The sequence below is a fragment of the Lissotriton helveticus genome, chromosome 2_2 (genome assembly GCF_964261635.1).
Source record: "Lissotriton helveticus chromosome 2_2, aLisHel1.1, whole genome shotgun sequence".
In the NCBI taxonomy this organism is placed as follows: Eukaryota; Metazoa; Chordata; class Amphibia; order Caudata; family Salamandridae; genus Lissotriton; species Lissotriton helveticus.
This window is the reverse complement of record NC_136060.1, coordinates 299,652,649-299,680,207: the sequence shown is the minus strand read 5'-3', so window position 1 is coordinate 299,680,207 and position 27,559 is coordinate 299,652,649.

Here is a 27,559-nt window from a genome sequence, read left to right as displayed (position 1 = left end):
TAGGCAGACCCAGGCAAGTGAGGTAGCATTTTTATCGGGAGACCCGGGGGAATGCTGGATGGGTGGAAATTTGTTGATCCACGCAGATTCCAGAACTTTCCACCACAGAAATGTGAGGAAAATGCATTTTTTTTGTCAATTTCTTAGATTTGCAAGGGATTCTGGGTAACAAAACCTGGTGGTAGGCAGTCGAGTCACCCCATCATGAATTCCCCTGGGTGTCTAGTTGTCAAAAATGTATAGGTTTGCTAGATTTCCCTAGGTGCCGGCAGAGCTAGGGTTCAAAAACAAAAGGTAGTCTCTTTGTCCAAAAAGGGCACGATTTCACTGGGAAATTGAGGTGCGACCACGTTGCGTTTTGCGCTGTTTCCTGTCACAGGCACTAGACAGATCCAGGCAAGTGAGGTAGCATTTTTATCGGGAGACCCGGGGGAATGCTGGGTGGGTGGAAATTTGTTGATCCACGCAGATTCCAGAACTTTCCACCACAGAAATGTGAGGAAAATGTGTTTTTTTTGTCAATTTCTTAGCTTTGCAAGGGATTCTGGGTAGCAGAGCCTGGTGGTAGGCAGTCGAGTCACCCCATCCTGAATTCCCCTGGGTGTCTAGTTTTCAAAGATGTATAGGTTTGCTAGGTTTCCCTAGGTGCCGGCAGAGCTAGGGTTCAAAAACAAAAGGTAGTCTCTGTGTCCAAAAAGTGCACGATTTCACTGGGAAATTGAGGTGTGACCATCTTGCGTTTTGCGCTGTTTCCTGTCGCAGGCACTAGGCAGACCCAGGCAAGTGAGGTAGCATTTGTATCGGGAGACCCGGGGGAATGCTGGATGGGTGGAAATTTGTTGATCCACGCAGATTCCAGAACTTTCCACCACAGAAATGTGAGGAAAATGCATTTTTTTTGTCAATTTCTTAGCTTTGCAAGGGATTCTGGGTAACAGAACCTTGTAGTAGGCAGTCGAGTCACCCCATCCTGAATTCCCCTGGGTGTCTAGTTTTCAAAAATGTATAGGTCTGCTAGGTTTCCCTAGGTGCCAGCAGAGCTAGGAATCAAAAACAAAAGGTAGTCTCTTTGTCCAAAAAGGGCACGATTTCACTGGGAAATTGAGGTGCGACCACGTTGCGTTTTGCGCTGTTTCCTGTCACAGGCACTAGGCAGACCCAGGCAAGTGAGGTAGCATTTGTATCGGGAGACCCGGGGGAATGCTGGATGGGTGGAAATTTGTTGATCCACGCAGATTTCAGAACTTTCCACCACAGAAATGTGAGGAAAATGCATTTTTTTTGTCAATTTCTTAGCTTTGCAAGGGATTCTGGGTAACAGAACCTTGTAGTAGGCAGTCGAGTCACCCCATCCTGAATTCCCCTGGGTGTCTAGTTTTCAAAAATGTATAGGTTTGCTAGGTTTCCCTAGGTGCCAGCAGATCTAGGGCTCAAAAACAAAAGGTAGTCTCTTTGTCCAAAAAGGGCACGATTTCACTGGGAAATTGAGGTGCGACCACGTTGCGATTTGCGCTGTTTCCTGTCACAGGCACTAGACAGATCCAGGCAAGTGAGGTAGCATTTTTATCGGGAGACCCGGGGGAATGCTGGGTGGGTGGAAATTTGTTGATCCACGCAGATTCCAGAACTTTCCACCACAGAAATGTGAGGAAAATGTGTTTTTTTGTCAATTTCTTAGCTTTGCAAGGGATTCTGGGTAGCAGAGCCTGGTGATAGGCAGTCGAGTCACCCCATCCTGAATTCCCCTGGGTGTCTAGTTTTCAAAGATGTATAGGTTTGCTAGGTTTCCCTAGGTGCCGGCAGAGCTAGGGTTCAAAAACAAAAGGTAGTCTCTGTGTCCAAAAAGGGCACGATTTCACTGGGAAATTGAGGTGTGACCATCTTGCGTTTTGCGCTGTTTCCTGTCACAGGCACTAGACAGATCCAGGCAAGTGAGGTAGCATTTTTATCGGGAGACCTGGGGGAATGCTGGGTGGGTGGAAATTTGTTGATCCACGCAGATTCCAGAACTTTCCACCACAGAAATGTGAGGAAAATGTGTTTTTTTTGTCAATTTCTTAGCTTTGCAAGGGATTCTGGGTAGCAGAGCCTGGTGATAGGCAGTCGAGTCACCCCATCCTGAATTCCCCTGGGTGTCTAGTTTTCAAAGATGTATAGGTTTTCTAGGTTTCCCTAGGTGCCGGCAGAGCTAGGGTTCAAAAACAAAAGGTAGTCTCTGTGTCCAAAAAGGGCACGATTTCACTGGGAAATTGAGGTGTGACCATCTTGCGTTTTGCGCTGTTTCCTGTCGCAGGCACTAGGCAGACCCAGGCAAGTGAGGTAGCATTTGTATCGGGAGACCCGGGGGAATGCTGGATGGGTGGAAATTTGTTGATCCACGCAGATTCCAGAACTTTCCACCACAGAAATGTGAGGAAAATGCATTTTTGTTGTCAATTTCTTAGATTTGCAAGGGATTCTTGGTAACAAAACCTGGTGGTAGGCAGTCAAGTCACCCCATCCTAAATTCCCCTGGGTGTCTAGCTTTCAAAAATGTATAGGTCTGCTAGGTTTCCCTAGGTGCCAGCAGAGCTAGGGCTCAAAAACAAAAGGTAGTCTCTTTGTCCAAAAAGGGCACGATTTCACTGGGAAATTGAGGTGCGACCACGTTGCGTTTTGCGCTGTTTCCTGTCACAGGCACTAGGCAGACCCAGGCAAGTGAGGTAGCATTTGTATCGGGAGACCCGGGGGAATGCTGGATGGGTGGAAATTTGTTGATCCACGCAGATTTCAGAACTTTCCACCACAGAAATGTGAGGAAAATGCATTTTTCTTGTCAATTTCTTAGCTTTGCAAGGGATTCTGGGTAACAGAACCTTGTAGTAGGCAGTCGAGTCACCCCATCCTGAATTCCCCTGGGTGTCTAGTTTTCAAAAATGTATAGGTTTGCTAGGTTTCTCTAGGTGCCAGCAGAGCTAGGGCTCAAAAACAAAAGGTAGTCTCTTTGTCCAAAAAGGGCACGATTTCACTGGGAAATTGAGGTGCGACCACGTTGCGATTTGCGCTGTTTCCTGTCACAGGCACTAGACAGATCCAGGCAAGTGAGGTAGCATTTTTATCGGGAGACCCGGGGGAATGCTGAGTGGGTGGAAATTTGTTGATCCACGCAGATTCCAGAACTTTCCACCACAGAAATGTGAGGAAAATGTGTTTTTTTGTCAATTTCTTAGCTTTGCAAGGGATTCTGGGTAGCAGAGCCTGGTGATAGGCAGTCGAGTCACCCCATCCTGAATTCCCCTGGGTGTCTAGTTTTCAAAGATGTATAGGTTTGCTAGGTTTCCCTAGGTGCCGGCAGAGCTAGGGTTCAAAAACAAAAGGTAGTCTCTGTGTCCAAAAAGGGCACGATTTCACTGGGAAATTGAGGTGTGACCATCTTGCGTTTTGCGCTGTTTCCTGTCACAGGCACTAGACAGATCCAGGCAAGTGAGGTAGCATTTTTATCGGGAGACCTGGGGGAATGCTGGGTGGGTGGAAATTTGTTGATCCACGCAGATTCCAGAACTTTCCACCACAGAAATGTGAGGAAAATGTGTTTTTTTTGTCAATTTCTTAGCTTTGCAAGGGATTCTGGGTAGCAGAGCCTGGTGATAGGCAGTCGAGTCACCCCATCCTGAATTCCCCTGGGTGTCTAGTTTTCAAAGATGTATAGGTTTTCTAGGTTTCCCTAGGTGCCGGCAGAGCTAGGGTTCAAAAACAAAAGGTAGTCTCTGTGTCCAAAAAGGGCACGATTTCACTGGGAAATTGAGGTGTGACCATCTTGCGTTTTGCGCTGTTTCCTGTCGCAGGCACTAGGCAGACCCAGGCAAGTGAGGTAGCATTTGTATCGGGAGACCCGGGGGAATGCTGGATGGGTGGAAATTTGTTGATCCACGCAGATTCCAGAACTTTCCACCACAGAAATGTGAGGAAAATGCATTTTTGTTGTCAATTTCTTAGCTTTGCAAGGGATTCTGGGTAACAGAACCTTGTAGTAGGCAGTCGAGTCACCCCATCCTGAATTCCCCTGGGTGTCTAGTTTTCAAAAATGTATAGGTCTGCTAGGTTTCCCTAGGTGCCAGCAGAGCTAGGGCTCAAAAACAAAAGGTAGTCTCTTTGTCCAAAAAGGGCACGATTTCACTGGGAAATTGAGGTGCGACCATGTTGCGTTTTGCGCTGTTTGCTGTCACAGGCACTAGGCAGACCCAGGCAAGTGAGGTAGCATTTTTATCGGGAGACCCGGAGGAACGCTGGGTGGGTAAAAATGTGTTGATCCACGCAGATTTCAGAACTTTCCACCACAGAAATGTGAGGAAAATTCATTTTCTTTGTCAATTTCTTAGATTTGCAAGGGATTCTGGGTAACAAAACCTGGTGGTAGGCAGTCGAGTCACCCCATCATGAATTCCCCTGGGTGTCTAGTTGTCAAAGATGTATAGGTTTGCTAGATTTCCCTAGGTGCCGGCAGAGCTAGGGTTCAAAAACAAAAGGTAGTCTCTTTGTCCAAAAAGGGCACGATTTCACTGGGAAATTGAGGTGTGACCATCTTGCGTTTTGCGCTGTTTCCTGTCGCAGGCACTAGGCAGACCCAGGCAAGTGAGGTAGCATTTTTATCGGGAGACCCGGGGGAATGCTGGATGGGTGGAAATTTGTTGATCCACGCAGATTCCAGAACTTTCCACCACAGAAATGTGAGGAAAATGCATTTTTTTTGTCAATTTCTTAGATTTGCAAGGGATTCTGGGTAACAAAACCTGGTGGTAGGCAGTCGAGTCACCCCATCATGAATTCCCCTGGGTGTCTAGTTGTCAAAAATGTATAGGTTTGCTAGATTTCCCTAGGTGCCGGCAGAGCTAGGGTTCAAAAACAAAAGGTAGTCTCTTTGTCCAAAAAGGGCACGATTTCACTGGGAAATTGAGGTGCGACCACGTTGCGTTTTGCGCTGTTTCCTGTCACAGGCACTAGACAGATCCAGGCAAGTGAGGTAGCATTTTTATCGGGAGACCCGGGGGAATGCTGGGTGGGTGGAAATTTGTTGATCCACGCAGATTCCAGAACTTTCCACCACAGAAATGTGAGGAAAATGTGTTTTTTTTGTCAATTTCTTAGCTTTGCAAGGGATTCTGGGTAGCAGAGCCTGGTGATAGGCAGTCGAGTCACCCCATCCTGAATTCCCCTGGGTGTCTAGTTTTCAAAGATGTATAGGTTTGCTAGGTTTCCCTAGGTGCCGGCAGAGCTAGGGTTCAAAAACAAAAGGTAGTCTCTGTGTCCAAAAAGTGCACGATTTCACTGGGAAATTGAGGTGTGACCATCTTGCATTTTGCGCTGTTTCCTGTCGCAGGCACTAGGCAGACCCAGGCAAGTGAGGTAGCATTTGTATCGGGAGACCCGGGGGAATGCTGGATGGGTGGAAATTTGTTGATCCACGCAGATTCCAGAACTTTCCACCACAGAAATGTGAGGAAAATGCATTTTTTTTGTCAATTTCTTAGCTTTGCAAGGGATTCTGGGTAACAGAACCTTGTAGTAGGCAGTCGAGTCACCCCATCCTGAATTCCCCTGGATGTCTAGTTTTCAAAAATGTATAGGTCTGCTAGGTTTCCCTAGGTGCCAGCAGAGCTAGGGCTCAAAAACAAAAGGTAGTCTCTTTGTCCAAAAAGGGCACGATTTCACTGGGAAATTGAGGTGCGACCACGTTGCGTTTTGCGCTGTTTCCTGTCACAGGCACTAGACAGATCCAGGCAAGTGAGGTAGCATTTTTATCGGGAGACCCGGGGGAACGCTGGGTGGGTGGAAATTTGTTGATCCACGCAGATTCCAGAACTTTCCACCACAGAAATGTGAGGAAAATGTGTTTTTTTTGTCAATTTCTTAGCTTTGCAAGGGATTCTGGGTAGCAGAGCCTGGTGATAGGCAGTCGAGTCACCCCATCCTGAATTCCCCTGGGTGTCTAGTTTTCAAAGATGTGTAGGTTTGCTAGGTTTCCCTAGGTGCCGGCAGAGCTAGGGTTAAAAAACAAAAGGTAGTCTCTGTGTCCAAAAAGGGCACGATTTCACTGGGAAATTGAGGTGTGACCATCTTGCGTTTTGCGCTGTTTCCTGTCGCAGGCACTAGGCAGACCCAGGCAAGTGAGGTAGCATTTTTATCGGGAGACCCGGGGGAATGCTGGGTGGGTTGAAATTTGTTGATCCACGCAGATTCCAGAACTTTCCACCACAGAAATGTGAGGAAAATGCATTTTTTTGTCAATTTCGTAGATTTGCAAGGGATTCTGGGTAACAAAACCTGGTGGTAGGCAGTCGAGTCACCCCATCATGAATTCCCCTGGGTGTCTAGTTGTCAAAAATGTATAGGTTTGCTAGATTTCCCTAGGTGCCGGCAGAGCTAGGGTTCAAAAACAAAAGGTAGTCTCTTTGTCCAAAAAGGGCACGATTTCACTGGGAAATTGAGGTGCGACCACGTTGAGTTTTGCGCTGTTTCCTGTCACAGGCACTAGACAGATCCAGGCAAGTGAGGTAGCATTTTTATCGGGAGACCCGGGGGAATGCTGGGTGGGTGGAAATTTGTTGATCCACGCAGATTCCAGAACTTTCCACCACAGAAATGTGAGGAAAATGTGTTTTTTTTGTCAATTTCTTAGCTTTGCAAGGGATTCTGGGTAGCAGAGCCTGGTGATAGGCAGTCGAGTCACCCCATCCTGAATTCCCCTGGGTGTCTAGTTTTCAAAGATGTATAGGTTTGCTAGGTTTCCCTAGGTGCCGGCAGAGCTAGGGTTCAAAAACAAAAGGTAGTCTCTGTGTCCAAAAAGGGCACGATTTCACTGGGAAATTGAGGTGTGACCATCTTGCGTTTTGCGCTGTTTCCTGTCACAGGCACTAGACAGATCCAGGCAAGTGAGGTAGCATTTTTATCGGGAGACCCGGGGGAATGCTGGGTGGGTGGAAATTTGTTGATCCACGCAGATTCCAGAACTTTCCACCACAGAAATGTGAGGAAAATGTGTTTTTTTGTCAATTTCTTAGCTTTGCAAGGGATTCTGGGTAGCAGAGCCTGGTGATAGGCAGTCGAGTCACCCCATCCTGAATTCCCCTGGGTGTCTAGTTTTCAAAGATGTATAGGTTTTCTAGGTTTCCCTAGGTGCCGGCAGAGCTAGGGTTCAAAAACAAAAGGTAGTCTCTGTGTCCAAAAAGGGCACGATTTCACTGGGAAATTGAGGTGTGACCATCTTGCGTTTTGCGCTGTTTCCTGTCGCAGGCACTAGGCAGACCCAGGCAAGTGAGGTAGCATTTGTATCGGGAGACCCGGGGGAATGCTGGATGGGTGGAAATTTGTTGATCCACGCAGATTCCAGAACTTTCCACCACAGAAATGTGAGGAAAATGCATTTTTTTTGTCAATTTCTTAGCTTTGCAAGGGATTCTGGGTAACAGAACCTTGTAGTAGGCAGTCGAGTCACCCCATCCTGAATTCCCCTGGGTGTCTAGTTTTCAAAAATGTATAGGTCTGCTAGGTTTCCCTAGGTGCCAGCAGAGCTAGGGCTCAAAAACAAAAGGTAGTCTCTTTGTCCAAAAAGGGCACGATTTCACTGGGAAATTGAGGTGCGACCATGTTGCGTTTTGCGCTGTTTGCTGTCACAGGCACTAGGCAGACCCAGGCAAGTGAGGTAGCATTTTTATCGGGAGACCCGGAGGAACGCTGGGTGGGTAAAAATGTGTTGATCCACGCAGATTTCAGAACTTTCCACCACAGAAATGTGAGGAAAATTCATTTTCTTTGTCAATTTCTTAGATTTGCAAGGGATTCTGGGAAACAAAACCTGGTGGTAGGCAGTCGAGTCACCCCATCATGAATTCCCCTGGGTGTCTAGTTGTCAAAAATGTATAGGTTTGCTAGATTTCCCTAGGTGCCGGCAGAGCTAGGGTTCAAAAACAAAAGGTAGTCTCTTTGTCCAAAAAGGGCACGATTTCACTGGGAAATTGAGGTGTGACCATCTTGCGTTTTGCGCTGTTTCCTGTCGCAGGCACTAGGCAGACCCAGGCAAGTGAGGTAGCATTTTTATCGGGAGACCCGGGGGAATGCTGGATGGGTGGAAATTTGTTGATCCACGCAGATTCCAGAACTTTCCACCACAGAAATGTGAGGAAAATGCATTTTTTTTGTCAATTTCTTAGATTTGCAAGGGATTCTGGGTAACAAAACCTGGTGGTAGGCAGTCGAGTCACCCCATCATGAATTCCCCTGGGTGTCTAGTTGTCAAAAATGTATAGGTTTGCTAGATTTCCCTAGGTGCCGGCAGAGCTAGGGTTCAAAAACAAAAGGTAGTCTCTTTGTCCAAAAAGGGCACGATTTCACTGGGAAATTGAGGTGCGACCACGTTGCGTTTTGCGCTGTTTCCTGTCACAGGCACTAGACAGATCCAGGCAAGTGAGGTAGCATTTTTATCGGGAGACCTGGGGGAATGCTGGGTGGGTGGAAATTTGTTGATCCACGCAGATTCCAGAACTTTCCACCACAGAAATGTGAGGAAAATGTGTTTTTTTTGTCAATTTCTTAGCTTGGCAAGAGATTCTGGGTAGCAGAGCCTGGTGATAGGCAGTCGAGTCACCCCATCCTGAATTCCCCTGGGTGTCTAGTTTTCAAAGATGTATAGGTTTGCTAGGTTTCCCTAGGTGCCGGCAGAGCTAGGGTTCAAAAACAAAAGGTAGTCTCTGTGTCCAAAAAGTGCACGATTTCACTGGGAAATTGAGGTGTGACCATCTTGCGTTTTGCGCTGTTTCCTGTCGCAGGCACTAGGCAGACCCAGGCAAGTGAGGTAGCATTTGTATCGGGAGACCCGGGGGAATGCTGGATGGGTGGAAATTTGTTGATCCACGCAGATTCCAGAACTTTCCACAACAGAAATGTGAGGAAAATGCATTTTTTTGTCAATTTCTTAGCTTTGCAAGGGATTCTGGGTAACAGAACCTTGTAGTAGGCAGTCGAGTCACCCCATCCTGAATTCCCCTGGATGTCTAGTTTTCAAAAATGTATAGGTCTGCTAGGTTTCCCTAGGTGCCAGCAGAGCTAGGGCTCAAAAACAAAAGGTAGTCTCTTTGTCCAAAAAGGGCACGATTTCACTGGGAAATTGAGGTGCGACCACGTTGCGTTTTGCGCTGTTTCCTGTCACAGGCACTAGACAGATCCAGGCAAGTGAGGTAGCATTTTTATCGGGAGACCCGGGGGAATGCTGGGTGGGTGGAAATTTGTTGATCCACGCAGATTCCAGAACTTTCCACCACAGAAATGTGAGGAAAATGTGTTTTTTTTGTCAATTTCTTAGCTTTGCAAGGGATTCTGGGTAGCAGAGCCTGGTGATAGGCAGTCGAGTCACCCCATCCTGAATTCCCCTGGGTGTCTAGTTTTCAAAGATGTGTAGGTTTGCTAGGTTTCCCTAGGTGCCGGCAGAGCTAGGGTTAAAAAACAAAAGGTAGTCTCTGTGTCCAAAAAGGGCACGATTTCACTGGGAAATTGAGGTGTGACCATCTTGCGTTTTGCGCTGTTTCCTGTCGCAGGCACTAGGCAGACCCAGGCAAGTGAGGTAGCATTTTTATCGGGAGACCCGGGGGAATGCTGGGTGGGTTGAAATTTGTTGATCCACGCAGATTTCAGAACTTTCCACCACAGAAATCTGAGGAAAATTCATTTTCTTTGTCAATTTCTTAGATTTGCAAGGGATTCTGGGTAACAAAACCTGGTGGTAGGCAGTCGAGTCACCCCATCATGAATTCCCCTGGGTGTCTAGTTGTCAAAAATGTATAGGTTTGCTAGATTTCCCTAGGTGCCGGCAGAGCTAGGGTTCAAAAACAAAAGGTAGTCTCTTTGTCCAAAAAGGGCACGATTTCACTGGGAAATTGAGGTGCGACCACGTTGCGGTTTGCGCTGTTTCCTGTCACAGGCACTAGGCAGATCCAGGCAAGTGAGGTAGCATTTTTATCGGGAGACCCGGGGGAACGCTGGGTAGGTGGAAATTTGTTGATCCACGCAGATTCCAGAACTTTCCACCACAGAAATGTGAGGAAAATTCGTTTTTTTTGTCAATTTGATAGATTTGCAAGGGATTCTGAGTAACAAAACATGGTGGTAGGCAGTCGAGTCACCCCATCATGAATTCCCCTGGGTGTCTAGTTGTCAAAAATGTATAGGTTTGCTAGATTTCCCTAGGTGCCGGCAGAGCTAGGGTTCAAAAACAAAAGGTAGTCTCTTTGTCCAAAAAGGGCACGATTTCACTGGGAAATTGAGGTGTGACCATCTTGCGTTTTGCTCTGTTTCCTGTCGCAGGCACTAGGCAGACCCAGGCAAGTGAGGTAGCATTTTTATCGGGAGACCCGGGGGAATGCTGGATGGGTGGAAATTTGTTGATCCACGCAGATTCCAGAACTTTCCACCACAGAAATGTGAGGAAAATGCATTTTTTTTGTCAATTTCTTAGATTTGCAAGGGATTCTGGGTAACAAAACCTGGTGGTAGGCAGTCGAGTCACCCCATCATGAATTCCCCTGGGTGTCTAGTTGTCACAAATGTATAGGTTTGCTAGATTTCCCTAGGTGCCGGCAGAGCTAGGGTTCAAAAACAAAAGGTAGTCTCTTTGTCCAAAAAGGGCACGATTTCACTGGGAAATTGAGGTGCGACCACGTTGCGTTTTGCGCTGTTTCCTGTCACAGGCACTAGACAGATCCAGGCAAGTGAGGTAGCATTTTTATCGGGAGACCCGGGGGAATGCTGGGTGGGTGGAAATTTGTTGATCCACGCAGATTCCAGAACTTTCCACCACAGAAATGTGAGGAAAATGTGTTTTTTTTGTCAATTTCTTAGCTTTGCAAGGGATTCTGGGTAGCAGAGCCTGGTGATAGGCAGTCGAGTCACCCCATCCTGAATTCCCCTGGGTGTCTAGTTTTCAAAGATGTATAGGTGTGCTAGGTTTCCCTAGGTGCCGGCAGAGCTAGGGTTCAAAAACAAAAGGTAGTCTCTGTGTCCAAAAAGGGCACGATTTCACTGGGAAATTGAGGTGTGACCATCTTGCGTTTTGCGCTGTTTCCTGTCGCAGGCACTAGGCAGACCCAGGCAAGTGAGGTAGCATTTGTATCGGGAGACCCGGGGGAATGCTGGATGGGTGGAAATTTGTTGATCCACGCAGATTCCAGAACTTTCCACCACAGAAATGTGAGGAAAATGCATTTTTTTTGTCAATTTCTTAGCTTTGCAAGGGATTCTGGGTAACAGAACCTTGTAGTAGGCAGTCGAGTCACCCCATCCTGAATTCCCCTGGGTGTCTAGTTTTCAAAAATGTATAGGTCTGCTAGGTTTCCCTAGGTGCCAGCAGAGCTAGGGCTCAAAAACAAAAGGTAGTCTCTTTGTCCAAAAAGGGCACGATTTCACTGGGAAATTGAGGTGCGACCACGTTGCGTTTTGCGCTGTTTCCTGTCACAGGCACTAGACAGATCCAGGCAAGTGAGGTAGCATTTTTATCGGGAGACCCGGGGGAATGCTGGGTGGGTGGAAATTTGTTGATCCACGCAGATTCCAGAACTTTCCACCACAGAAATGTGAGGAAAATGTGTTTTTTTTGTCAATTTCTTAGCTTTGCAAGGGATTCTGGGTAGCAGAGCCTGGTGATAGGCAGTCGAGTCACCCCATCCTGAATTCCCCTGGGTGTCTAGTTTTCAAAGATGTATAGGTTTTCTAGGTTTCCCTAGGTGCCGGCAGAGCTAGGGTTCAAAAACAAAAGGTAGTCTCTGTGTCCAAAAAGGGCACGATTTCACTGGGAAATTGAGGTGTGACCATCTTGCGTTTTGCGCTGTTTCCTGTCGCAGGCACTAGGCAGACCCAGGCAAGTGAGGTAGCATTTGTATCGGGAGACCCGGGGGAATGCTGGATGGGTGGAAATTTGTTGATCCACGCAGATTCCAGAACTTTCCACCACAGAAATGTGAGGAAAATTCATTTTCTTTGTCAATTTCTTAGATTTGCAAGGGATTCTGGGTAACAAAACCTGGTGGTAGGCAGTCGAGTCACCCCATCATGAATTCCCCTGGGTGTCTAGTTGTCAAAAATGTATAGGTTTGCTAGATTTCCCTAGGTGCCGGCAGAGCTAGGGTTCAAAAACAAAAGGTAGTCTCTTTGTCCAAAAAGGGCACGATTTCACTGGGAAATTGAGGTGTGACCATCTTGCGTTTTGCGCTGTTTCCTGTCGCAGGCACTAGGCAGACCCAGGCAAGTGAGGTAGCATTTTTATCGGGAGACCCGGGGGAATGCTGGGTGGGTGGAAATTCGTTGATCCACGCAGATTCCAGAACTTTCCACCACAGAAATGTGAGGAAAATGCATTTTTTTTGTCAATTTCTTAGATTTGCAAGGGATTCTGGGTAACAAAACCTGGTGGTAGGCAGTCGAGTCACCCCATTATGAATTCCCCTGGGTGTCTAGTTGTCAAAAATGTATAGGTTTGCTAGATTTCCCTAGGTGCCGGCAGAGCTAGGGTTCAAAAACAAAAGGTAGTCTCTTTGTCCAAAAAGGGCACGATTTCACTGGGAAATTGAGGTGCGACCACGTTGCGTTTTGCGCTGTTTCCTGTCACAGGCACTAGACAGATCCAGGCAAGTGAGGTAGCATTTTTATCGGGAGACCCGGGGGAATGCTGGGTGGGTGGAAATTTGTTGATCCACGCAGATTCCAGAACTTTCCACCACAGAAATGTGAGGAAAATGTGTTTTTTTTGTCAATTTCTTAGCTTTGCAAGGGATTCTGGGTAGCAGAGCCTGGTGATAGGCAGTCGAGTCACCCCATCCTGAATTCCCCTGGGTGTCTAGTTTTCAAAGATGTATAGGTTTGCTAGGTTTCCCTAGGTGCCGGCAGAGCTAGGGTTCAAAAACAAAAGGTAGTCTCTGTGTCCAAAAAGGGCACGATTTCACTGGGAAATTGAGGTGTGACCATCTTGCGTTTTGCGCTGTTTCCTGTCGCAGGCACTAGGCAGACCCAGGCAAGTGAGGTAGCATTTGTATCGGGAGACCCGGGGGAATGCTGGATGGGTGGAAATGTGTTGATCCACGCAGATTCCAGAACTTTCCACCACAGAAATGTGAGGAAAATGCATTTTTTTGTCAATTTCTTAGCTTTGCAAGGGATTCTGGGTAACAGAACCTTGTAGTAGGCAGTCAAGTCACCCCATCCTGAATTCCCCTGGGTGTCTAGTTTTCAAAAATGTATAGGTCTGCTAGGTTTCCCTAGGTGCCAGCAGAGCTAGGGCTCAAAAACAAAAGGTAGTCTCTTTGTCCAAAAAGGGCACGATTTCACTGGGAAATTGAGGTGCGACCACGTTGCGTTTTGCGCTGTTTCCTGTCACAGGCACTAGACAGATCCAGGCAAGTGAGGTAGCATTTTTATCGGGAGACCCGGGGGAATGCTGGGTGGGTGGAAATTTGTTGATCCACGCAGATTCCAGAACTTTCCACCACAGAAATGTGAGGAAAATGTGTTTTTTTTGTCAATTTCTTAGCTTTGCAAGGGATTCTGGGTAGCAGAGCCTGGTGATAGGCAGTCGAGTCACCCCATCCTGAATTCCCCTGGGTGTCTAGTTTTCAAAGATGTGTAGGTTTGCTAGGTTTCCCTAGGTGCCGGCAGAGCTAGGGTTAAAAAACAAAAGGTAGTCTCTGTGTCCAAAAAGGGCACGATTTCACTGGGAAATTGAGGTGTGACCATCTTGCGTTTTGCGCTGTTTCCTGTCGCAGGCACTAGGCAGACCCAGACAAGTGAGGTAGCATTTTTATCGGGAGACCCGGGGGAATGCTGGGTGGGTGGAAATTTGTTGATCCACGCAGATTCCAGAACTTTCCACCACAGAAATGTGAGGAAAATGCATTTTTTTCTCAATTTCGTAGATTTGCAAGGGATTCTGGGTAACAAAACCTGGTGGTAGGCAGTCGAGTCACCCCATCATGAATTCCCCTGGGTGTCTAGTTGTCAAAAATGTATAGGTTTGCTAGATTTCCCTAGGTGCCGGCAGAGCTAGGGTTCAAAAACAAAAGGTAGTCTCTTTGTCCAAAAAGGGCACGATTTCACTGGGAAATTGAGGTGCGACCACGTTGCGTTTTGCGCTGTTTCCTGTCACAGGCACTAGACAGATCCAGGCAAGTGCGGTAGCATTTTTATCGGGAGACCCGGGGGAATGCTGGGTGGGTGGAAATTTGTTGATCCACGCAGATTCCAGAACTTTCCACCACAGAAATGTGAGGAAAATGTGTTTTTTTTGTCAATTTCTTAGCTTTGCAAGGGATTCTGGGTAGCAGAGCCTGGTGATAGGCAGTCGAGTCACCCCATCCTGAATTCCCCTGGGTGTCTAGTTTTCAAAGATGTATAGGTTTTCTAGGTTTCCCTAGGTGCCGGCAGAGCTAGGGTTCAAAAACAAAAGGTAGTCTCTGTGTCCAAAAAGGGCACGATTTCACTGGGAAATTGAGGTGTGACCATCTTGCGTTTTGCGCTGTTTCCTGTCGCAGGCACTAGGCAGACCCAGGCAAGTGAGGTAGCATTTGTATCGGGAGACCCGGGGGAATGCTGGATGGGTGGAAATTTGTTGATCCACGCAGATTCCAGAACTTTCCACCACAGAAATGTGAGGAAAATGCATTTTTTTTTTCAATTTCTTAGCTTTGCAAGGGATTCTGGGTAACAGAACCTTGTAGTAGGCAGTCGAGTCACCCCATCCTGAATTCCCCTGGGTGTCTAGTTTTCAAAAATGTATAGGTCTGCTAGGTTTCCCTAGGTGCCAGCAGAGCTAGGGCTCAAAAACAAAAGGTAGTCTCTTTGTCCAAAAAGGGCACGATTTCACTGGGAAATTGAGGTGCGACCATGTTGCGTTTTGCGCTGTTTGCTGTCACAGGCACTAGGCAGACCCAGGCAAGTGAGGTAGCATTTTTATCGGGAGACCCGGAGGAACGCTGGGTGGGTAAAAATGTGTTGATCCACGCAGATTTCAGAACTTTCCACCACAGAAATGTGAGGAAAATTCATTTTCTTTGTCAATTTCTTAGATTTGCAAGGGATTCTGGGTAACAAATTCTGGTGGTAGGCAGTCGAGTCACCCCATCATGAATTCCCCTGGGTGTCTAGTTGTCAAAAATGTATAGGTTTGCTAGATTTCCCTAGGTGCCGGCAGAGCTAGGGTTCAAAAACAAAAGGTAGTCTCTTTGTCCAAAAAGGGCACGATTTCACTGGGAAATTGAGGTGTGACCATCTTGCATTTTGCGCTGTTTCCTGTCGCAGGCACTAGGCAGACCCAGGCAAGTGAGGTAGCATTTTTATCGGGAGACCCGGGGGAATGCTGGATGGGTGGAAATTTGTTGATCCACGCAGATTCCAGAACTTTCCACCACAGAAATGTGAGGAAAATGCATTTTTTTTGTCAATTTCTTAGATTTGCAAGGGATTCTGGGTAACAAAACCTGGTGGTAGGCAGTCGAGTCACCCCATCATGAATTCCCCTGGGTGTCTAGTTGTCAAAAATGTATAGGTTTGCTAGATTTCCCTAGGTGCCGGCAGAGCTAGGGTTCAAAAACAAAAGGTAGTCTCTTTGTCCAAAAAGGGCACGATTTCACTGGGAAATTGAGGTGCGACCACGTTGCGTTTTGCGCTGTTTCCTGTCACAGGCACTAGACAGATCCAGGCAAGTGAGGTAGCATTTTTATCGGGAGACCCGGGGGAATGCTGGGTGGGTGGAAATTTGTTGATCCACGCAGATTCCAGAACTTTCCACCACAGAAATGTGAGGAAAATGTGTTTTTTTTGTCAATTTCTTAGCTTTGCAAGGGATTCTGGGTAGCAGAGCCTGGTGATAGGCAGTCGAGTCACCCCATCCTGAATTCCCCTGGGTGTCTAGTTTTCAAAGATGTATAGGTTTGCTAGGTTTCCCTAGGTGCCGGCAGAGCTAGGGTTCAAAAACAAAAGGTAGTCTCTGTGTCCAAAAAGTGCACGATTTCACTGGGAAATTGAGGTGTGACCATCTTGCGTTTTGCGCTGTTTCCTGTCGCAGGCACTAGGCAGACCCAGGCAAGTGAGGTAGCATTTGTATCGGGAGACCCGGGGGAATGCTGGATGGGTGGAAATTTGTTGATCCACGCAGATTCCAGAACTTTCCACCACAGAAATGTGAGGAAAATGCATTTTTTTTGTCAATTTCTTAGCTTTGCAAGGGATTCTGGGTAACAGAACCTTGTAGTAGGCAGTCGAGTCACCCCATCCTGAATTCCCCTGGGTGTCTAGTTTTCAAAAATGTATAGGTCTGCTAGGTTTCCCTAGGTGCCAGCAGAGCTAGGGCTCAAAAACAAAAGGTAGTCTCTTTGTCCAAAAAGGGCACGATTTCACTGGGAAATTGAGGTGCGACCACGTTGCGTTTTGCGCTGTTTCCTGTCACAGGCACTAGGCAGACCCAGGCAAGTGAGGTAGCATTTGTATCGGGAGACCCGGGGGAATGCTGGATGGGTGGAAATTTGTTGATCCACGCAGATTTCAGAACTTTCCACCACAGAAATGTGAGGAAAATGCATTTTTTTTGTCAATTTCTTAGCTTTGCAAGGGATTCTGGGTAACAGAACCTTGTAGTAGGCAGTCGAGTCACCCCATCCTGAATTCCCCTGGGTGTCTAGTTTTCAAAAATGTATAGGTTTTCTAGGTTTCCCTAGGTGCCAGCAGAGCTAGGGCTCAAAAACAAAAGGTAGTCTCTTTGTCCAAAAAGGGCACGATTTCACTGGGAAATTGAGGTGCGACCACGTTGCGATTTGCGCTGTTTCCTGTCACAGGCACTAGACAGATCCAGGCAAGTGAGGTAGCATTTTTATCGGGAGACCCGGGGGAATGCTGGGTGGGTGGAAATTTGTTGATCCACGCAGATTCCAGAACTTTCCACCACAGAAATGTGAGGAAAATGTGTTTTTTTGTCAATTTCTTAGCTTTGCAAGGGATTCTGGGTAGCAGAGCCTGGTGATAGGCAGTCGAGTCACCCCATCCTGAATTCCCCTGGGTGTCTAGTTTTCAAAGATGTGTAGGTTTGCTAGGTTTCCCTAGGTGCCGGCAGAGCTAGGGTTAAAAAACAAAAGGTAGTCTCTGTGTCCAAAAAGGGCACGATTTCACTGGGAAATTGAGGTGTGACCATCTTGCGTTTTGCGCTGTTTCCTGTCGCAGGCACTAGGCAGACCCAGACAAGTGAGGTAGCATTTTTATCGGGAGACCCGGGGGAATGCTGGGTGGGTGGAAATTTGTTGATCCACGCAGATTCCAGAACTTTCCACCACAGAAATGTGAGGAAAATGCATTTTTTTGTCAATTTCGTAGATTTGCAAGGGATTCTGGGTAACAAAACCTGGTTGTAGGCAGTCGAGTCACCCCATCATGAATTCCCCTGGGTGTCTAGTTGTCAAAAATGTATAGGTTTGCTAGATTTCCCTAGGTGCCGGCAGAGCTAGGGTTCAAAAACAAAAGGTAGTCTCTTTGTCCAAAAAGGGCACGATTTCACTGGGAAATTGAGGTGCGACCACGTTGCGTTTTGCGCTGTTTCCTGTCACAGGCACTAGACAGATCCAGGCAAGTGAGGTAGCATTTTTATCGGGAGACCCGGGGGAATGCTGGGTGGGTGGAAATTTGTTGATCCACGCAGATTCCAGAACTTTCCACCACAGAAATGTGAGGAAAATGTGGTTTTTTTGTCAATTTCTTAGCTTTGCAAGGGATTCTGGGTAGCAGAGCCTGGTGATAGGCAGTCGAGTCACCCCATCCTGAATTCCCCTGGGTGTCTAGTTTTCAAAGATGTATAGGTTTGCTAGGTTTCCCTAGGTGCCGGCAGAGCTAGGGTTCAAAAACAAAAGGTAGTCTCTGTGTCCAAAAAGGGCACGATTTCACTGGGAAATTGAGGTGTGACCATCTTGCGTTTTGCGCTGTTTCCTGTCACAGGCACTAGACAGATCCAGGCAAGTGAGGTAGCATTTTTATCGGGAGACCCGGGGGAATGCTGGGTGGGTGGAAATTTGTTGATCCACGCAGATTCCAGAACTTTCCACCACAGAAATGTGAGGAAAATGTGTTTTTTTGTCAATTTCTTAGCTTTGCAAGGGATTCTGGGTAGCAGAGCCTGGTGATAGGCAGTCGAGTCACCCCATCCTGAATTCCCCTGGGTGTCTAGTTTTCAAAGATGTATAGGTTTTCTAGGTTTCCCTAGGTGCCGGCAGAGCTAGGGTTCAAAAACAAAAGGTAGTCTCTGTGTCCAAAAAGGGCACGATTTCACTGGGAAATTGAGGTGTGACCATCTTGCGTTTTGCGCTGTTTCCTGTCGCAGGCACTAGGCAGACCCAGGCAAGTGAGGTAGCATTTGTATCGGGAGACCCGGGGGAATGCTGGATGGGTGGAAATTTGTTGATCCACGCAGATTCCAGAACTTTCCACCACAGAAATGTGAGGAAAATGCATTTTTGTTGTCAATTTCTTAGCTTTGCAAGGGATTCTGGGTAACAGAACCTTGTAGTAGGCAGTCGAGTCACCCCATCCTGAATTCCCCTGGGTGTCTAGTTTTCAAAAATGTATAGGTCTGCTAGGTTTCCCTAGGTGCCAGCAGAGCTAGGGCTCAAAAACAAAAGGTAGTCTCTTTGTCCAAAAAGGGCACGATTTCACTGGGAAATTGAGGTGCGACCATGTTGCGTTTTGCGCTGTTTGCTGTCACAGGCACTAGGCAGACCCAGGCAAGTGAGGTAGCATTTTTATCGGGAGACCCGGAGGAACGCTGGGTGGGTAAAAATGTGTTGATCCACGCAGATTTCAGAACTTTCCACCACAGAAATGTGAGGAAAATTCATTTTCTTTGTCAATTTCTTAGATTTGCAAGGGATTCTGGGTAACAAAACCTGGTGGTAGGCAGTCGAGTCACCCCATCATGAATTCCCCTGGGTGTCTAGTTGTCAAAGATGTATAGGTTTGCTAGATTTCCCTAGGTGCCGGCAGAGCTAGGGTTCAAAAACAAAAGGTAGTCTCTTTGTCCAAAAAGGGCACGATTTCACTGGGAAATTGAGGTGTGACCATCTTGCGTTTTGCGCTGTTTCCTGTCGCAGGCACTAGGCAGACCCAGGCAAGTGAGGTAGCATTTTTATCGGGAGACCCGGGGGAATGCTGGATGGGTGGAAATTTGTTGATCCACGCAGATTCCAGAACTTTCCACCACAGAAATGTGAGGAAAATGCATTTTTTTTGTCAATTTCTTAGATGTGCAAGGGATTCTGGGTAACAAAACCTGGTGGTAGGCAGTCGAGTCACCCCATCATGAATTCCCCTGGGTGTCTAGTTGTCAAAAATGTATAGGTTTGCTAGATTTCCCTAGGTGCCGGCAGAGCTAGGGTTCAAAAACAAAAGGTAGTCTCTTTGTCCAAAAAGGGCACGATTTCACTGGGAAATTGAGGTGCGACCACGTTGCGTTTTGCGCTGTTTCCTGTCACAGGCACTAGACAGATCCAGGCAAGTGAGGTAGCATTTTTATTGGGAGACCCGGGGGAATGCTGGGTGGGTGGAAATTTGTTGATCCACGCAGATTCCAGAACTTTCCACCACAGAAATGTGAGGAAAATGTGTTTTTTTGTCAATTTCTTAGCTTTGCAAGGGATTCTGGGTAGCAGAGCCTGGTGATAGGCAGTCGAGTCACCCCATCCTGAATTCCCCTGGGTGTCTAGTTTTCAAAGATGTATAGGTTTGCTAGGTTTCCCTAGGTGCCGGCAGAGCTAGGGTTCAAAAACAAAAGGTAGTCTCTGTGTCCAAAAAGTGCACGATTTCACTGGGAAATTGAGGTGTGACCATCTTGCGTTTTGCGCTGTTTCCTGTCGCAGGCACTAGGCAGACCCAGGCAAGTGAGGTAGCATTTGTATCGGGAGACCCGGGGGAATGCTGGATGGGTGGAAATTTGTTGATCCACGCAGATTCCAGAACTTTCCACCACAGAAATGTGAGGAAAATGCATTTTTTTTGTCAATTTCTTAGCTTTGCAAGGGATTCTGGGTAACAGAACCTTGTAGTAGGCAGTCGAGTCACCCCATCCTGAATTCCCCTGGATGTCTAGTTTTCAAAAATGTATAGGTCTGCTAGGTTTCCCTAGGTGCCAGCAGAGCTAGGGCTCAAAAACAAAAGGTAGTCTCTTTGTCCAAAAAGGGCACGATTTCACTGGGAAATTGAGGTGCGACCACGTTGCGTTTTGCGCTGTTTCCTGTCACAGGCACTAGACAGATCCAGGCAAGTGAGGTAGCATTTTTATCGGGAGACCCGGGGGAATGCTGGGTGGGTGGAAATTTGTTGATCCACGCAGATTCCAGAACTTTCCACCACAGAAATGTGAGGAAAATGTGTTTTTTTGTCAATTTCTTAGCTTTGCAAGGGATTCTGGGTAGCAGAGCCTGGTGATAGGCAGTCGAGTCACCCCATCCTGAATTCCCCTGGGTGTCTAGTTTTCAAAGATGTGTAGGTTTGCTAGGTTTCCCTAGGTGCCGGCAGAGCTAGGGTTAAAAAACAAAAGGTAGTCTCTGTGTCCAAAAAGGGCACGATTTCACTGGGAAATTGAGGTGTGACCATCTTGCGTTTTGCGCTGTTTCCTGTCGCAGGCACTAGGCAGACCCAGGCAAGTGAGGTAGCATTTTTATCGGGAGACCCGGGGGAATGCTGGGTGGGTTGAAATTTGTTGATCCACGCAGATTCCAGAACTTTCCACCACAGAAATGTGAGGAAAATGCATTTTTTTGTCAATTTCGTAGATTTGCAAGGGATTCTGGGTAACAAAACCTGGTGGTAGGCAGTCGAGTCACCCCATCATGAATTCCCCTGGGTGTCTAGTTGTCAAAAATGTATAGGTTTGCTAGATTTCCCTAGGTGCCGGCAGAGCTAGGGTTCAAAAACAAAAGGTAGTCTCTTTGTCCAAAAAGGGCACGATTTCACTGGGAAATTGAGGTGCGACCACGTTGCGTTTTGCGCTGTTTCCTGTCACAGGCACTAGACAGATCCAGGCAAGTGAGGTAGCATTTTTATCGGGAGAGCCGGGGGAATGCTGGGTGGGTGGAAATTTGTTGATCCACGCAGATTCCAGAACTTTCCACCACAGAAATGTGAGGAAAATGTGGTTTTTTTGTCAATTTCTTAGCTTTGCAAGGGATTCTGGGTAGCAGAGCCTGGTGATAGGCAGTCGAGTCACCCCATCCTGAATTCCCCTGGGTGTCTAGTTTTCAAAGATGTATAGGTTTGCTAGGTTTCCCTAGGTGCCGGCAGAGCTAGGGTTCAAAAACAAAAGGTAGTCTCTGTGTCCAAAAAGGGCACGATTTCACTGGGAAATTGAGGTATGACCATCTTGCGTTTTGCGCTGTTTCCTGTCACAGGCACTAGACAGATCCAGGCAAGTGAGGTAGCATTTTTATCGGGAGACCCGGGGGAATGCTGGGTGGGTGGAAATTTGTTGATCCACGCAGATTCCAGAACTTTCCACCACAGAAATGTGAGGAAAATGTGTTTTTTTTGTCAATTTCTTAGCTTTGCAAGGGATTCTGGGTAGCAGAGCCTGGTGATTGGCAGTCGAGTCACCCCATCCTGAATTCCCCTGGGTGTCTAGTTTTCAAAGATGTATAGGTTTTCTAGGTTTCCCTAGGTGCCGGCAGAGCTAGGGTTCAAAAACAAAAGGTAGTCTCTGTGTCCAAAAAGGGCACGATTTCACTGGGAAATTGAGGTGTGACCATCTTGCGTTTTGCGCTGTTTCCTGTCGCAGGCACTAGGCAGACCCAGGCAAGTGAGGTAGCATTTGTATCGGGAGACCCGGGGGAATGCTGGATGGGTGGAAATTTGTTGATCCACGCAGATTCCAGAACTTTCCACCACAGAAATGTGAGGAAAATGCATTTTTTTTGTCAATTTCTTAGCTTTGCAAGGGATTCTGGGTAACAGAACCTTGTAGTAGGCAGTCGAGTCACCCCATCCTGAATTCCCCTGGGTGTCTAGTTTTCAAAAATGTATAGGTCTGCTAGGTTTCCCTAGGTGCCAGCAGAGCTAGGGCTCAAAAACAAAAGGTAGTCTCTTTGTCCAAAAAGGGCACGATTTCACTGGGAAATTGAGGTGCGACCATGTTGCGTTTTGCGCTGTTTGCTGTCACAGGCACTAGGCAGACCCAGGCAAGTGAGGTAGCATTTTTATCGGGAGACCCGGAGGAACGCTGGGTGGGTAAAAATGTGTTGATCCACGCAGATTTCAGAACTTTCCACCACAGAAATGTGAGGAAAATTCATTTTCTTTGTCAATTTCTTAGATTTGCAAGGGATTCTGGGAAACAAAACCTGGTGGTAGGCAGTCGAGTCACCCCATCATGAATTCCCCTGGGTGTCTAGTTGTCAAAAATGTATAGGTTTGCTAGATTTCCCTAGGTGCCGGCAGAGCTAGGGTTCAAAAACAAAAGGTAGTCTCTTTGTCCAAAAAGGGCACGATTTCACTGGGAAATTGAGGTGTGACCATCTTGCGTTTTGCGCTGTTTCCTGTCACAGGCACTAGACAGATCCAGGCAAGTGAGGTAGCATTTTTATCGGGAGACCCGGGGGAATGCTGGGTGGGTGGAAATTTGTTGATCCACGCAGATTCCAGAACTTTCCACCACAGAAATGTGAGGAAAATGTGTTTTTTTTGTCAATTTCTTAGCTTGGCAAGAGATTCTGGGTAGCAGAGCCTGGTGATAGGCAGTCGAGTCACCCCATCCTGAATTCCCCTGGGTGTCTAGTTTTCAAAGATGTATAGGTTTGCTAGGTTTCCCTAGGTGCCGGCAGAGCTAGGGTTCAAAAACAAAAGGTAGTCTCTGTGTCCAAAAAGTGCACGATTTCACTGGGAAATTGAGGTGTGACCATCTTGCGTTTTGCGCTGTTTCCTGTCGCAGGCACTAGGCAGACCCAGGCACGTGAGGTAGCATTTGTATCGGGAGACCCGGGGGAATGCTGGATGGGTGGAAATTTGTTGATCCACGCAGATTCCAGAACTTTCCACCACAGAAATGTGAGGAAAATGCATTTTTTTTGTCAATTTCTTAGCTTTGCAAGGGATTCTGGGTAACAGAACCTTGTAGTAGGCAGTCGAGTCACCCCATCCTGAATTCCCCTGGATGTCTAGTTTTCAAAAATGTATAGGTCTGCTAGGTTTCCCTAGGTGCCAGCAGAGCTAGGGCTCAAAAACAAAAGGTAGTCTCTTTGTCCAAAAAGGGCACGATTTCACTGCGAAATTGAGGTGCGACCACGTTGCGTTTTGCGCTGTTTCCTGTCACAGGCACTAGACAGATCCAGGCAAGTGAGGTAGCATTTTTATCGGGAGACCCGGGGGAATGCTGGGTGGGTGGAAATTTGTTGATCCACGCAGATTCCAGAACTTTCCACCACAGAAATGTGAGGAAAATGTGTTTTTTTTGTCAATTTCTTAGCTTTGCAAGGGATTCTGGGTAGCAGAGCCTGGTGATAGGCAGTCGAGTCACCCCATCCTGAATTCCCCTGGGTGTCTAGTTTTCAAAGATGTGTAGGTTTGCTAGGTTTCCCTAGGTGCCGGCAGATCTAGGGTTCAAAAACAAAAGGTAGTCTCTTTGTCCAAAAAGGGCACGATTTCACTGGGAAATTGAGGTGCGACCACGTTGCGGTTTGCGCTGTTTCCTGTCACAGGCACTAGGCAGATCCAGGCAAGTGAGGTAGCATTTTTATCGGGAGACCCGGGGGAACGCTGGGTAGGTGGAAATTTGTTGATCCACGCAGATTCCAGAACTTTCCACCACAGAAATGTGAGGAAAATTCGTTTTTTTTGTCAATTTGTTAGATTTGCAAGGGATTCTGAGTAACAAAACATGGTGGTAGGCAGTCGAGTCACCCCATCATGAATTCCCCTGGGTGTCTAGTTGTCAAAAATGTATAGGTTTGCTAGATTTCCCTAGGTGCCGGCAGAGCTAGGGTTCAAAAACAAAAGGTAGTCTCTTTGTCCAAAAAGGTCACGATTTCACTGGGAAATTGAGGTGTGACCATCTTGCGTTTTGCTCTGTTTCCTGTCGCAGGCACTAGGCAGACCCAGGCAAGTGAGGTAGCATTTTTATCGGGAGACCCGGGGGAATGCTGGATGGGTGGAAATTTGTTGATCCACGCAGATTCCAGAACTTTCCACCACAGAAATGTGAGGAAAATGCATTTTTTTTGTCAATTTCTTAGATTTGCAAGGGATTCTGGGTAACAAAACCTGGTGGTAGGCAGTCGAGTCACCCCATCATAAATTCCCCTGGGTGTCTAGTTGTCACAAATGTATAGGTTTGCTAGATTTCCCTAGGTGCCGGCAGAGCTAGGGTTCAAAAACAAAAGGTAGTCTCTTTGTCCAAAAAGGGCACGATTTCACTGGGAAATTGAGGTGCGACCACGTTGCGTTTTGCGCTGTTTCCTGTCACAGGCACTAGACAGATCCAGGCAAGTGAGGTAGCATTTTTATCGGGAGACCCGGGGGAATGCTGGGTGGGTGGAAATTTGTTGACCCACGCAGATTCCAGAACTTTCCACCACAGAAATGTGAGGAAAATGTGTTTTTTTTTGTCAATTTCTTAGCTTTGCAAGGGATTCTGGGTAGCAGAGCCTGGTGATAGGCAGTCGAGTCACCCCATCCTGAATTCCCCTGGGTGTCTAGTTTTCAAAGATGTATAGGTGTGCTAGGTTTCCCTAGGTGCCGGCAGAGCTAGGGTTCAAAAACAAAAGGTAGTCTCTGTGTCCAAAAAGGGCACGATTTCACTGGGAAATTGAGGTGTGACCATCTTGCGTTTTGCGCTGTTTCCTGTCGCAGGCACTAGGCAGACCCAGGCAAGTGAGGTAGCATTTGTATCGGGAGACCCGGGGGAATGCTGGATGGGTGGAAATTTGTTGATCCACGCAGATTCCAGAACTTTCCACCACAGAAATGTGAGGAAAATGCATTTTTTTTGTCAATTTCTTAGCTTTGCAAGGGATTCTGGGTAACAGAACCTTGTAGTAGGCAGTCGAGTCACCCCATCCTGAATTCCCCTGGGTGTCTAGTTTTCAAAAATGTATAGGTCTGCTAGGTTTCCCTAGGTGCCAGCAGAGCTAGGGCTCAAAAACAAAAGGTAGTCTCTTTGTCCAAAAAGGGCACGATTTCACTGGGAAATTGAGGTGCGACCACGTTGCGTTTTGCGCTGTTTCCTGTCACAGGCACTAGACAGATCCAGGCAAGTGAGGTAGCATTTTTATCGGGAGACCCGGGGGAATGCTGGGTGGGTGGAAATTTGTTGATCCACGCAGATTCCAGAACTTTCCACCACAGAAATGTGAGGAAAATGTGTTTTTTTTGTCAATTTCTTAGCTTTGCAAGGGATTCTGGGTAGCAGAGCCTGGTGATAGGCAGTCGAGTCACCCCATCCTGAATTCCCCTGGGTGTCTAGTTTTCAAAGATGTGTAGGTTTGCTAGGTTTCCCTAGGTGCCGGCAGAGCTAGGGTTAAAAAACAAAAGGTAGTCTCTGTGTCCAAAAAGGGCACGATTTCACTGGGAAATTGAGGTGTGACCATCTTGCGTTTTGCGCTGTTTCCTGTCGCAGGCACTAGGCAGACCCAGGCAAGTGAGGTAGCATTTTTATCGGGAGACCCGGGGGAATGCTGGGTGGGTTGAAATTTGTTGATCCACGCAGATTCCAGAACTTTCCACCACAGAAATGTGAGGAAAATGCATTTTTTTGTCAATTTCGTAGATTTGCAAGGGATTCTGGGTAATAAAACCTGGTGGTAGGCAGTCGAGTCACCCCATCATGAATTCCCCTGGGTGTCTAGTTGTCAAAAATGTATAGGTTTGCTAGATTTCCCTAGGTGCCGGCAGAGCTAGGGTTCAAAAACAAAAGGTAGTCTCTTTGTCCAAAAAGGGCACGATTTCACTGGGAAATTGAGGTGTGACCATCTTGCGTTTTGCTCTGTTTCCTGTCGCAGGCACTAGGCAGACCCAGGCAAGTGAGGTAGCATTTTTATCGGGAGACCCGGGGGAATGCTGGATGGGTGGAAATTTGTTGATCCACGCAGATTCCAGAACTTTCCACCACAGAAATGTGAGGAAAATGCATTTTTTTTGTCAATTTCTTAGATTTGCAAGGGATTCTGGGTAACAAAACCTGGTGGTAGGCAGTCGAGTCACCCCATCATGAATTCCCCTGGGTGTCTAGTTGTCACAAATGTATAGGTTTGCTAGATTTCCCTAGGTGCCGGCAGAGCTAGGGTTCAAAAACAAAAGGTAGTCTCTTTGTCCAAAAAGGGCACGATTTCACTGGGAAATTGAGGTGCGACCACGTTGCGTTTTGCGCTGTTTCCTGTCACAGGCACTAGACAGATCCAGGCAAGTGAGGTAGCATTTTTATCGGGAGACCCGGGGGAATGCTGGGTGGGTGGAAATTTGTTGACCCACGCAGATTCCAGAACTTTCCACCACAGAAATGTGAGGAAAATGTGTTTTTTTTTGTCAATTTCTTAGCTTTGCAAGGGATTCTGGGTAGCAGAGCCTGGTGATAGGCAGTCGAGTCACCCCATCCTGAATTCCCCTGGGTGTCTAGTTTTCAAAGATGTATAGGTGTGCTAGGTTTCCCTAGGTGCCGGCAGAGCTAGGGTTCAAAAACAAAAGGTAGTCTCTGTGTCCAAAAAGGGCACGATTTCACTGGGAAATTGAGGTGTGACCATCTTGCGTTTTGCGCTGTTTCCTGTCGCAGGCACTAGGCAGACCCAGGCAAGTGAGGTAGCATTTGTATCGGGAGACCCGGGGGAATGCTGGATGGGTGGAAATTTGTTGATCCACGCAGATTCCAGAACTTTCCACCACAGAAATGTGAGGAAAATGCATTTTTTTTGTCAATTTCTTAGCTTTGCAAGGGATTCTGGGTAACAGAACCTTGTAGTAGGCAGTCGAGTCACCCCATCCTGAATTCCCCTGGGTGTCTAGTTTTCAAAAATGTATAGGTCTGCTAGGTTTCCCTAGGTGCCAGCAGAGCTAGGGCTCAAAAACAAAAGGTAGTCTCTTTGTCCAAAAAGGGCACGATTTCACTGGGAAATTGAGGTGCGACCACGTTGCGTTTTGCGCTGTTTCCTGTCACAGGCACTAGACAGATCCAGGCAAGTGAGGTAGCATTTTTATCGGGAGACCCGGGGGAATGCTGGGTGGGTGGAAATTTGTTGATCCACGCAGATTCCAGAACTTTCCACCACAGAAATGTGAGGAAAATGTGTTTTTTTTGTCAATTTCTTAGCTTTGCAAGGGATTCTGGGTAGCAGAGCCTGGTGATAGGCAGTCGAGTCACCCCATCCTGAATTCCCCTGGGTGTCTAGTTTTCAAAGATGTGTAGGTTTGCTAGGTTTCCCTAGGTGCCGGCAGAGCTAGGGTTAAAAAACAAAAGGTAGTCTCTGTGTCCAAAAAGGGCACGATTTCACTGGGAAATTGAGGTGTGACCATCTTGCGTTTTGCGCTGTTTCCTGTCGCA